At 44.2% G+C, this 12,952-nt stretch overlaps 1 protein-coding gene across 1 annotated transcript in view; it reads right to left on the bottom strand.

The window, feature by feature from the left end:
• SMYD3 (SET and MYND domain containing 3) overlaps positions 1 to 12,946 on the bottom strand; it is a 649,557-nt gene extending 636,611 nt beyond the window's left edge. Inside the window, exon 1 of the mRNA XM_066596110.1 lies at positions 12,922 to 12,946. The gene's annotated coding sequence lies outside the window, so the exon portion shown is untranslated. The remainder of the gene's footprint in view (positions 1 to 12,921) is intronic.
• Positions 12,947 to 12,952: the final 6 nt, after the last annotated feature.

Genomic DNA, 12,952 nt, shown 5'->3' with positions numbered 1-12,952 from the left:
ATTCATCTGCTATAAGAGATGAAAAGCTCAGCATGCAGAATAGGATATGGAGTAAAGATAATGGTGTAATACTGCCACCCTGTGGACTCCGTATTCTACCGCATTGTACTCAGGAGCAAGGGATCAACAATGAAAAGCTCTGCCGTACAAGATCAATGAAGGTTGGGTCTTGGTAAGCAGCAGGCCCAGTAATCAGCTGATAGGCGGGGATCCCAAGCGATGGACCCTGCCGATCAACTATTGATGACCTGTCCTGAGGAAAGGTCATTAATAATAAAAGTCCCTGATAACCCCTTGAGGACGCAGCTTTTTTGTCATTTTCGTTTTTTTCCTCCCCACTTTCAAAAAATGATATCTCTGAGGGCTTGTAGTTTTTTTGCAGGACGAATTGTATTTTTCAATAGTATCATACAATGTACCTTATAATGTACTGAAAAACTTTAGAGGAGTGAAAGAAAATAAAACAACTAAACCCAATTCCGCCAACTGTGGGGGTCTCGCTTGTACAAAAATAATAGGATAAAATTATTCTGTGGGTCAGTACAATTGTGACAATATAAAATTTATATTTTATCACGTCTGCAGTTAATATAATACCATAGCATTACATCATACCGCAATCTGACAGGCAGTCTATCAAGTTACGCCACAGGCACAGCTTCATAGGCAATCTGCAATGGCAACTTTCAGAAGGACCCTGGCTGCCATGGTAACCGAACGTTGCGATCTCATCACAGAGAGGCCATTTGGGAGCCCTCAAACTCTGCTATCAGGGTATTTAAAAAGTTAACAACCATAATTGGCGTCTGTTGTCAAAAGACAGCTGGCACCTGCATTGTATGGAGCAGGATTGACCCCCGTTCCCACGCCATGCAAAACCAGAACTTCCATTATGTAACTGTACGTCATGGAGTATTAAGTGGTTAAGGCCTCATGTCCACGGGGAAAAAAATCAGGCAAGCTACGGATTCTCCATGGAGAATCCGTAGCGGGTCCCTCCTGCCCCGCAGACACGAGCGCTGAAAATAAGAATAAACTTACCTCTCGCCCGCTCCGGATCTTCCATTGGCCGCGGCTTCATCTTCTCTCCGTCGCGGCCAGATCTTCTTTCTTCAGCTCGGCGGATGTGCAGGGCAAGTCGGTTACGTGCCCCGCGCATGCGCCGTCCCGAAGAAAAAAGATCCGGCCGCAACGGAGAGAAGATGAAGCCGTGGCGAAGGGAAGATCCAGAGCAGGTGAGTAAATTCCTATTTTGGTCTCCCGCGGATCCGGACGGCTTCCATAGTCTTCAATAGAAGCCCGCGGGAGACCCGCACGAAAATGGAGCATGGTCCAGATTTTTTCATGCTCCATTTTTTTTTAAATCACTTGTATTGACCATCCGCTGGTATTTATCTACCCGCGGGTGGTCAATGCATCCCTATGGGGTGCGGATCCGCGGGCGGGAGAAGAGTTAAAATCCGCTGCGGATTTTAATTCTTCTTTTGCCCGTGGACATGAGGCCTAAAGGGGTTTTCCAATGATTAAATATCACATTCCTCTGTTGCGTCACAGATAACAGTTTTTCAGTTGGAAGCATTTTTTTTTTTTTATTGCTCCTGGGTGTAGGTATGGCTGTTACTTGTTATGTCGCCCCCTGGTGCTCTTTTGATACCCGCTTACAACATCCACCCAAATTGTCCAGTGCAGGTGACAAAAAGCGGCTTCTAGCACACAGCATCTTATTGGCTGGTGTGGACAATAGTGGGACTCAGTCCGCCACCTATGTACAGGAGGAATCAGGCAGTGAGAATGAGGTACTGAGCACGTGCAACTGCTGACACTGACCACATTGGTGGAGGTTCTGAGCTGAGGGAATCAAAAGAAACCAGAGGGCTCCATGAAAAGTGTGCAAGTGCAAGATCTACACACCTGCATTTTCTAGAATTTCAATTTAAAAACAAAATTGTAGTAAATTAACAGGGTTGTCCTGGTGGGGACAATTTTTTAACACATTGTAAAACAATAAAAACAGCTGTTGGCCTAGCGCTGCAGCTCCTATGGTCTTTCCGGTCTTAGTTTATAGACAGCTACCACAGTTGTAGCGGTCATGTGCCATTCTACCGGCATCACTGCTCAGACGCTGATGGCAGCAGAGTGCCACATTACCGCTGCAGCCTCGGATTATTTACAAACAGCTACCACCTGACCACCACAGTCAAAGACTGGGAGGACCGCAAGAGCTACAGCGCTTAATCAATGAGGGGCGAAAGGGTGAGCGCCGCTGCTTTTACTGCTTTAACACATTTCGATCCATTTTTTTTTTTTTAATTATCCACACACAGCAACCCATTTATTATATAATTGTGCCGCAATCTCATTAAAGGGGTTGTCCCGCGGCAGCAAGTGGGGGTATACACTTCTGTATGGCCATATTAATGCACTTTGTAATGTACATCGTGCATTAAATATGAGCCATACAGAAGTTATTCACTTACCTGCTCCGTTGCTGGCGTCCCCGTCTCCATGGCTCTGTCTAATTCCGATGTCTTCTGGCGTTTTTAGACGCGCTTGCGCAGTCCGGTCTTCTGGCTGGTGAATGGGGCCGCTTGTGCCGGAGAGCTGCTCACCGCGTCGTCATCGTAGCTCCGCCCCGTCACGTGTGCCGATTCCAGCCAATCAGGAGGCTGGAATCGGCAATGGAACGCAAGGAAGGAGAAGAAAATCCACGGTGCACCATGGGAGAAGACCCGCAGTGCACCGTGGGAGAAGACCAGCGGCGCCATCTTTAAAAAGAATAGAAGAAGCTGCAGAACGCTGATGCAGGTAAGCGCAATGTGCTTTTTAAAAACTAACCTATGCTTTCTTTTTAACAGGGCAGAATGCGGGGGTAAGTGAAAAAAAAAATGTTTTCGCTTTCGCCGCGGGACAACCCCTTTAAGCTTACATGAGACATTAAATATTTAGGGACTCTCCAACACAATAGTCAATCACAGGGATTGTAGATTCCTAATCCGTGTTCGGCCCTGTGTGGAGGATCCACATCAAATCGCATGCACTGAAAGGCATGTACTTTTGGTTTTTCACTAACACTCACATATACGAATTGCGTATTCCGCGAGTGGAGGAAATATCGCAGCCATAGGCTCCACACGAACAGGCTCCATTGAAGTTAATGAAAGAAGTCCTACCCGCAACCTATACGCAATAATCATTGCGTATGGGCAGTGGGTAGCCGCGTCATCACCTAGTGATGGTGCAGGAGATAGAAGTATTGAAAATGTAAAAAAAAAAATCTATACTGTGCATGACTGATGGTGATCTGCTGTAGTCATCCGCAATACAGATATTACAGGTACGCGGAGTCGCCAGCCAGGGTCACAGACGGATTCCGGCTTGAGGCTGCATTCTTCTGCTATATGTTGTGTAACAATCACAATGAATGTCCTTAAAGGGGTATTCCAGGACTTTACAAACCTTAAATCTCTTACCACTGTCAGCATCAGTGAACTTTCAACACAATGCCTTTTGTTTACCTTAAGGCTGCCTGTCCACATGCGTAGCATTTTCCCGCAGCGGATTTCTGCTGTGAGAGTATGCTAAAGTCACTGTGATTTTTCCGCGATCAACCTACCATTAATGATAGGTTCATCGCGGAAAATTGCGGCATGCCACGATTTTTATACACGAGCGGAAAATCGCGATTTTCCGCTTGTGTACATCATTGTGCACTTTCCATAGTTATCCTATGGAAAGCGCTTACTATGTTACTCACGTGCGGATTATTACCACGGATAACGCAATGATATATTGCCCATGGACAGGAGGCCTTAATGAGGTCTTGTGCTTCTAGCAGGGTGTCACATGACCCTTGTGGTCCTAATTTTGAGACTTCCTCTTATGTAATGACCATGGTCAGAGGCTTCCAGCGCTAACAATGGGGTGGTAAGTATTAGGCCACATGCACACGTGCGGGACAGATTCCGCATGCAGAATTCCTCAGCGGAATTCGGCCGTGTCAGTAGCGGCGTCCGTATGTACCTGCTTTTCTTGATCCTCATATGTACTGCGGATGGACCGCACAACTCGCTGTCGGAAATGCGCAGTACAGATTTTTTTTTAAACTTCTACTTTTCCTATAGAATCTGTGGCCCGTCTGCAATGTCAATTGCAGACGGGCCGTGGGTTGGAGGGCTTCCATTGACTTCAATGGAAGCAGTCTACGCAAACACCAAAGGAAAATGGAGCATGTTGCAATTTTTCAATTGGTCACCTGTCCTGGATTCCGCAATTCAAATCCGCCCGTGTGCATTCACCCTAACACTTGTATTCCCGGACTCCACGGATCACCTACTGTTAGGTCATAAGCTAAGCACAGAGGCAGATGCCCTTTAACTAATACCTCAGAATTATTATTACTTTTACAGTAAGACTGGCTTATAAATACTGGGGGAGCCTGGGATATCTCCACTACTGTGGTCTACTTGTAAAGAGCAGTGAGAATAGTGGTGGATAGGCTGTACGCCTGGTGCACTACACGTATCTGTGTGGCCAACACCCTTAATATGCCTTATCTATATACAAACTTAATACTGAGCCCCCCCATTTGTGGTCGGTGTGAGTACTTGTTCATCAGTATTTTGCCCCTCTTCTATATGCATTTTGCCTGTCGTCTGCATGCTGCTGGGTTGTTTTCACCTTCCCTGTATTTATATACCATCATATCAGGACATTTGGTCGCCTGCTGTGTTTTTCATTTATTTTTCTACAATAAAAAAAGCAAAAAACAACAATTTGCATCCCTGCATTCCAAGACCCATAACATTTTTATTTTTCTGCCAGCAGAGCTTTGTGGGTATTGATTTTTGTGGGCTGAGTTTTAGTTTCCATTGGTACCTTTTTGGCATAAAAGCAACTTTTTGATTGATTTTTATTGCATTTTTGCAAGACAGAAGAAAAACAGCAGTTTTGGCGTTGTTTCCTGTGTGGTATAAATAATATGCCAACTTTATTCCTTGCGTCAATACGATTATGGCAATACCAAATGTACATAGTTTTTTAAATGTGTATTACTTTGGCCCTACCTTCTTTATTAAAAAATTGTATTTGTTTTGCCGCTTTCCATGACCCATAACATTATTATTTTTTTGCCAAATCAGCTGTGGGAGGTCTTGTTATTTGCAAGAGGAGTACCGTTTTGGGTAAAATGCGACTTTTTGATTGCTTGTTACTGCGTTTTTTTGGCAGATGGATGAATGAAAAGCAACCTTTCTTGCATTTTTTAAAATTATTTTTATACCCTTAAATGTATTGGAAAACAGTTATATTTTTAAAGGACAAGTCATGAGAAAAGTGACGATGCATATAATTCATTACTTTAATATATTCTATAAAAAGGGGTTTGTAGGGAAAATGTGTTTTTTCTTTCTTTTAAATAAAGTAAGTTTTATGTGCCTCAACAGGACTTGAAGATTAGTCGATTGCTGATACACTACACTACTTATGTTGGGCAGTATAGTGCACTTTTGATGGAAAGGCTAGCATGCCTGGCAAATCCAGTGGCCTTGATCAGTTCTCCAGCTGCCATGGGAACCCGCAAACGCATTGTAGGGTATCAATGGAGCTCCCTCTCCTAGTATAACTTGTGAGTATACTACAACTGATACGGTTTAAGGAATGTAAGGGGTTAAATCGCCAGGAGCAGAGATCTCTCACTCCACTTCTGACCGTTAGTCTCAGTAAACAGCCGAGTCCCGGGTCTTCTCAACACCGGACTCCAGTGCCGGCCTTTGATTAGGCAGCTGTAAAACACGGCAACCTAGCCTAAGACCTCCTGACCACAGCAGGGTCAGATTCCGACTGCGAAATCTTGCAGCGGAATGAGACCCGGCGCCCCCCAGAGACTCCATACTCACCTCTCCGGATCTGAGGTGCTGGGCTCTGACGCGATTTCCCGCAATACTTCCGCAGTGCTCACAGCGGAAGTATCGCAGCACAGACAGCTTCCATTAACTGCAATCGCTGTTGATTTCCGCTCGTGGGCAGGGGAGAATCACTTACCATTACATGTCTATGGATGGACATTGCTGCAGAAATTGCGGCAGGCCTCTGGCCACGAATTCCGCAGTGATAATCCGTCCGTGGGCATTGGGCCTAAGGCTCCTTAGTGAACATCATAAAAACATGTATAACTGGTCACTAGGGGATTAAACCAGGGAGGTAGAGGAAGTGCCAAATGTATCACAGCGGCGATACATTTGGTGCATCTTGATAAGATGTGTTGGCCACTCTTTTTTCTTACTTATGCCACCTCTTGGTTGTCTTACTTTTGACCAGCATTTTGCTTACCTCCGCCCCTGCCCCTTCCATTGTACAGAACGAGCAGGGAAAAGACGAGAGGTGAGCCTGCAATGGGGAGGGAGGGGAAATGGGTGATGGCATGGTGACCTTGGTGCATATGCTAGATGTTAGATTTGCCCCAGATAGAAGCGTATATTGTCCAGCCGTGAAAACGCCGGCCAATATGCGCTCGTGTGAAAGAAGCCTAAATCTGCCTTGAGGTGTATGCTGCAACTGACAGCTACGGGAAATATTCCTAGAACTACTTCTATGGACACCAGTGGTTCCTACAAAATATAAAGGTCATAGTATTTACTTGCAGCTTCCTAAACCTGCTTTTACTAAGTCAATAATAGAGAAACACTGTAAAACAATCAACAGTTTACAGTGCTATCACACCCCAGAGTATTCAGCCGCCAAAATCCACATCTAAATGGAGAATCTGTCTCAGAATTGTTGGCACAATTAAGCATGTGGCATCCAGTAGACGGGCTGCTGCAGCCAATCCCAGCGCTGGGGTACTGTGGTCTGCAGTTGGCTGCAGCATCCTGTGACATGCCATATACAGTTTGACTGCAGCGTGTAAACACAGACCCAATCCAGAGGAAGAAGCTGCATTGTGGGAGATGCAGGGAAAAGGGAGAGGCAAGTATAATTTTTTTATCATGCGAACATCTTTTCATAAAAAATATTTTTTTTAAACAGATTTACTGGTAATTTAAAACAAATAAATTCAAATATAGTCAAAAAGTATTTCCGGGATGATAAAAATGGGGAGGGTGGGGGTACGCAGGCAATTGTGTAAAATAAAAAAGTATGTCATACTCACCTTCCTAAATGCCCCCCTGTACCACTATTGTTCCCCAGAGCAGGAGCCCCGTTCACAGTGTAACAATCCCAGTGGAAGCAGCAGCAGGCCCCGTGACCACTTAACCAATCACTGGCTTAAACAATGATTTTGCCATGAATGGCAAGTGACCACTGAAGCCTCTGATTGCGTGAGCGTATGACTTTTGTGTGATCTGTATGGGAGCCATAAAGCTCATCGTTAGGAGCAGTTTAATGTACGGGAATTTTTACATATGAGAAACAAAGAGGTCTGCACTGCTTCTGACTATCTGATGCACACTGCGTATTAGTACTGTATATATCAATAGTCTACGCTTTAATTGACCAATGATATCCATGTGAGCAGTCAGAGAAGCATGTAGTGTCTTAGGAGTTCTTCACATGACCTGCTTGTGTGCCTGAAACGCAGAGAATGGAACCTATTGATTTCAATGGCTTCGCCCTCATAAGGGTGATCTGTGTGCGTGAAAAAAAAAAATTGTACCTGCTCTATCTTTGTGTATTTGCACACCAAGGGCCCCAGAAAAGTCTTTGGGAAATGTGCAAAAACCCCGAAAAAAAGTACACATCTGGCGTCTCTCTCTGCCTCCTCTCCACTATTTACAATGAGGGGAGGCAGGACGGGAGCGGAGCTAATTCACGGAACTTAGCCCCGCCCCCTCTCATTGCAAATACTGCAGAGGGGCGGAGAGGGGGTGGAGAGGAGGCAGAGAGGGGGCGGGAGCTCTGTGCACTGCTCCCAGTTCTTCCAGCCTCTTCCCCCTGCAGAGAGAGACGCCGTATATCAGCCGGCGTGACTACGCGGCCGATATACAATCGTCTGAATGCGCCCTTAACCCTTTCCAATCCACTGTCTGACCTCTGAAGACATCATGATTTAAGGCTGCACAGCTCCAATGTTGGAAGACGTCCGTCGGGGTTCTCTTATTGTATATTGACAGCCTCTCTGCTGTCGGAGCCTATCCAACGTGTCACCTCATGCAGTACTAGCTTTAGCCAGCATACAGTGCCATTGTATAACGGCAGAAAGAGTAAGCCCCCTAGGAAAACCAGGATACAAATTGGATTGGAAAGGGTTAAATATTTTTTTTTCTTAAAGGTCTGCTTTTGTGTCGCCACATTCCAAAAGCCGTATCAATTTTATTTTTCCGTTGCCAGAGCTCTAGAAGGGCTTGTTTTTTGCTGGATGAACTCTAGTCTTTATTTATCTAATTTTTAGGAACATGTAAGGTTTTGATCGCTTTTTATTCCATTTTTTCTAGTGGCAAAATTAACAATCTGTAATTCTGGCATGTTTTTTATTTTTATTTTTCACTGCAGTATAAATAATATATTAAAGTCATTCTACAGGCCAGTACGATTATGCCAATACCAAATTGTAATAGTTTTTTTCTTTTTCGTGACTTTTTAACAATTAAAAAAAAAAAAAAAAAAAAGGAATAAAAGTTTAAATCACCCTCCTTTTGCCCTATCTATAATAAAAAAAAATCTAAATCATAAAAGAAATACATATTTGGTGTCACCGCGTCCGTAAAAGTCCGATCTATCGAAGTAGTTCATTATTTACCCCACAGTGTGAACGTAGTCTAAAAAAAAAAAAAAATAAAGAACGCCACAAATGCACTTTCAGTCCCCTTGTCTCCCAGAAAAAAAATGCAATAAAAAGCGATCCGAAAGTCGTATGTATTCGAAATTAGCACTAACGTAAACTACAGTACATCTCGCAAAAAATAAGCCCTCGCACAACTATGTCGACGGAAAAATAAAAAAGTTATTACGCGCAGAAGATGCAGCAGAAAATAATTTTAAAAAATTAAGTCTTTGAAAAAAATACGAGTACTACAGCAAAAAACCACTATACAAGTTTGGTATCGTAGTAATTGTACTGACCCAAAGAATAAAGTTATCAGGTCATTTTTGTTACAGTTTTTGTGCTGTAGAAACAAAAGGCACGGGGGCAGAGCTAAGTTCGGACACTTAGCTCCGCCCCATCCCACCCACTCCCATTGCAAATAGTGGTGAGGGGCAGAGAGGTGGCGGGAGCTCAGAGCACTGCTCCCGGCTCTTCAGCCTCCTCCCCCTGCAGAGAGGGACACCGTATATCGGTATCCGGCCGATATACAGTCGTCTGAAGGCGCCCTTATAAAAATAACTGCTACATACTGTGCCGATAGCTTACAAAACGTAATAGAATATAAAAATATGTGTAATGATAAAAATTGTGAAAAAGGCAAAGAAGGGAAAAAAGTAAAGCAAATTTTTGAAAAATGAGTGGAAACAAAAGGAGTGTGAGTAAAGTCCTTAAAGTGACGTAGTGCTCCCCATTGCAGATGGTAAAAAGATTTTGCTGCAATCTGAGGTTAAATGATTGAAAATGAATCCGATGTTTGGCATGTCATCATCTTCAGCAATCATCTTCTCATACATAGAATGAAAAATGGGCCTAGCCATTTTGTTGCTCCATGAAAAAGAGGACCTCAGATAGCAACTGATGATTCATAATTCCATTTTCTTTGACGCATTGCTTAATTGCAGCATCTGTGTCCGTGATACACAACTGTTCGTACTGTCGATCTTCTCCTTTGGGGACGTCAGGAGATGGCATATGGTGGTAAGTGTTTCCAAGTATACGAAAAACTGCCAACGGTACCACAATGGAACTTGGACATGCGCTCGAAACGTACTCTTGGAAGCGTTTGCGAAAATGTTGGAAGAAAATAGGATTGCTATACATCAGAGCCCGACAAAGCACATCTGGATATTGGTCACGCAAATCTGGCAATCGAACACATCCTCGATCACAACAGATGGCATAAAAGCCGTCAGTATTTGTCTCCCCAGGAAAGAATTGAGCATGACAAAAGCCACCTGTTCCGCTAAAGTCCCTGCAAGTGAGATGCATGAGCAAATGGTGTTGACCTACGGTCTCTGTGGAAGAGTAAAAACACAATCAAATATCATTTCCACAGTGAACAAAGTGATTGTGATGTGAATTATGCCTGCGGGCTACCTTGACTTCACGAAGGTGATCCGATTTTGCTTTCATATATGAGCTGCACATGATTTACGAACTTCAGCAGCTCGCTGAGAAGACATGTTGGCTCGTTGCTTTCTTATGAGCTGCACATGATTTACGAACTTTAGCAGCTCACTGAGGAGACATGTTGGTTTATTGCTTTCATATATGAGCTACACATGATTTACGAACTTCAGCTGCTCGCTGAGGAGACATGTTGGCTCATTGCTTTTGGGAGCTGCATATGATTTACAAACTTCAGCAGCTTACTGAGGAGACAGGTTGGCTTGTTGCTTTCGTATATGAGCTGCATGTGATTTATGAACTTCAGCTGCTCGCTGAGGAGACATGTTGGCTTGTTGCTTTCGCATATAAGCTGCGTGTCATTTACGAACTTCAGCAGCTCACTGAGGAGCCATGTTGGCTTGTTGCTTTTGCATATCAGCTGCATGAAATTTACGAACTTCAGCAGCTCACTGAGGAGACATGTTCGCTTGTTGCTTTTGCATATCTGCTGCATGCGATGTACAAACGTCAGCTGGTGGCTGAGGTGAAATTGTGGCTTGTTGCTGTGTCATGTAAGCTGCATTAGCTTCACAGCGGTGTTAAAGCCTCTGTGGTGATGTTGATACAAGCTATTGCTGTTAGGCCAACACTGGACAATGGTTCACTATTAGATGAAGGCTGGACTAGTGTTGGCGGCATTAGCACTTGATATGACATGATACCACATTCAGGAGATGTAAAGATAGTGGTGTAGGACTATGCTTCATTGTTGTTGGTCAATATGTACTGTGAGCTGTGTATGTGTACATTTGTGAGGTGTCATTTATTGGAGTCTCCACACAGGTGTCCAGCTGTCTCACAACCAGCTACAAACTGCAAAGTGAGTACAGCTGTATCCATAGCAACTGAGACCGCGGGGGTTTGTGAGAACCTGCGATGGTGTCATGGGGCAGAGCTCAGGGACCATGTTACTGATCACATGATGGTGACATCATCACAGGTCCTGAGAGCACATGGCTGCTGGAAGCATATTACTTATTCCACAAGACTCTTGCTTGATTCACAACCTGATTGGTTGTATGGTGAATCAGCCAACCCAAACAACCAATCAGGTTGCTGGAATTGTGAATCAGCCAACCCAAACAACCAATCAGGTTGTAAATTGAGAAGTTTTGTGGAATAAATTAATATGCCTGCTGGCTTGCTGTGTGTTTTATATTTATGCTTTAGAAGGACTTACAATGACATCACGGGGTGGAGCTCAGAGACCATGTGACTGTGCGATACCGTCATGTGATCAGGGTACGAAGCGAAGTGCAGGTGGCTAATCACGTGATGGTGATATCATCAAAGGTCCTGTGAGCACACGGCTGCTGTCATGCTCTAGGACCTGTGATGAAATCACCAGCATGTGATCAGTGGAAAAGCATGAGAAGCACCTACACACATACATTATACATACTAACGGCCAAGTGGTCGTTAGTAGTTTGATTTCTTAACGAGTTAAAAAAAACAAACAATGCAATGAAGTATAAAAGAGTAAGATACCAGTCATTACTACACAGAGGTCCGGCCAGTGAATAAAGCTGACTTTGGACTTCTGTTTTGTGGGCTAATCAATGCCCATCGCACTTCTAATGTGGCTGCCTTGCTGATGTGACATCAAAGTGACCCCACAAAACCAATTCTCAATCAGAACAGAGGTCTGGCAGAAAGAAGCTAGGCCAGAATCCACAAGGGCTCTTTTACAAGAACGTAAATACACAACGTAATATGCAGTGAATAGAGCCCATCGATTTCGTGGAAAAATAAAGAAACGCAGCATGTCCTATCTTGTGTATTATCTGAAATAGCCCATTCAAATCAATAGATCGCATAAATATGTAGGAAGACAGGTATTCGCTGCAAATTTACACACAATCAATAGGATTTCATGCGTTTGTTTCTATGCGCATAAAAAAAACTGCCAACAGGCAGAAACACACCAGGAGCCGACACATTATGGTCCATGAATACGCAGCGTATACACAGAGCGAACTACACATACGCCCGTGTGCAGAAACACTAAGGGCTCCGGCAGGCGCAAGAATGCTCACTCCTCCACAACGTATTTGAGCAGTGTAGTCTTTTTTATGCGCAGGCACCGCTCTTTGACATATGTGGGGGAATCACTCCCGACCTGATGTAAAAAGCTATGAAGTCCAATTTGGTGCTGGTGTTCATGGCTATACGCAGTGTTTTGCACATGTCTGCATCTGCACACCCTCACAGACTCCTATGGGGGCCTTTGGTACACAAATGAACACAAAAATAGGGCACGCTAGTTTTTGATTTTTCATGTGAGCAACATGCCCACACAAGAGACCAGTGAGAAGGAACATTACAACAATAGGTTCAGTCCTCTGCGTATTGCACGAGTACACAGGCGCATGTGAATAAGCCCTAACAGCGGTATATCAGGAGGAGAGCGGGATCTAAGCAGGAAATATATTACACTAGTCATTATTCTTGCTTGTAGATCACTAATATTACACTGCATAACACACGCCATACGTTAATATCACCTAGGAGCGCTCAACACCATACCGCGCACAGCAGAAATACGCATGATCTAGCGTCGCTTCAAGCTATTTATACGACAATGTCACGTGCCGATGGCTCCGCCCTGCCCCCCCTGATTGGCTGACTACTTGACCGAACCCCGCCTGTAAGCAGTCCTTATGACACAGTACCTGCACAGGCAGTAGTCGCACACAGAGGCGC

The sequence above is a fragment of the Eleutherodactylus coqui genome, chromosome 3, assembly GCF_035609145.1.
Source record: "Eleutherodactylus coqui strain aEleCoq1 chromosome 3, aEleCoq1.hap1, whole genome shotgun sequence".
NCBI classification, from domain to species: Eukaryota; Metazoa; Chordata; class Amphibia; order Anura; family Eleutherodactylidae; genus Eleutherodactylus; species Eleutherodactylus coqui.
The sequence above is the reverse complement of the archived record's forward strand: the minus strand, read 5'-3'. Positions and strand labels throughout refer to the sequence as shown.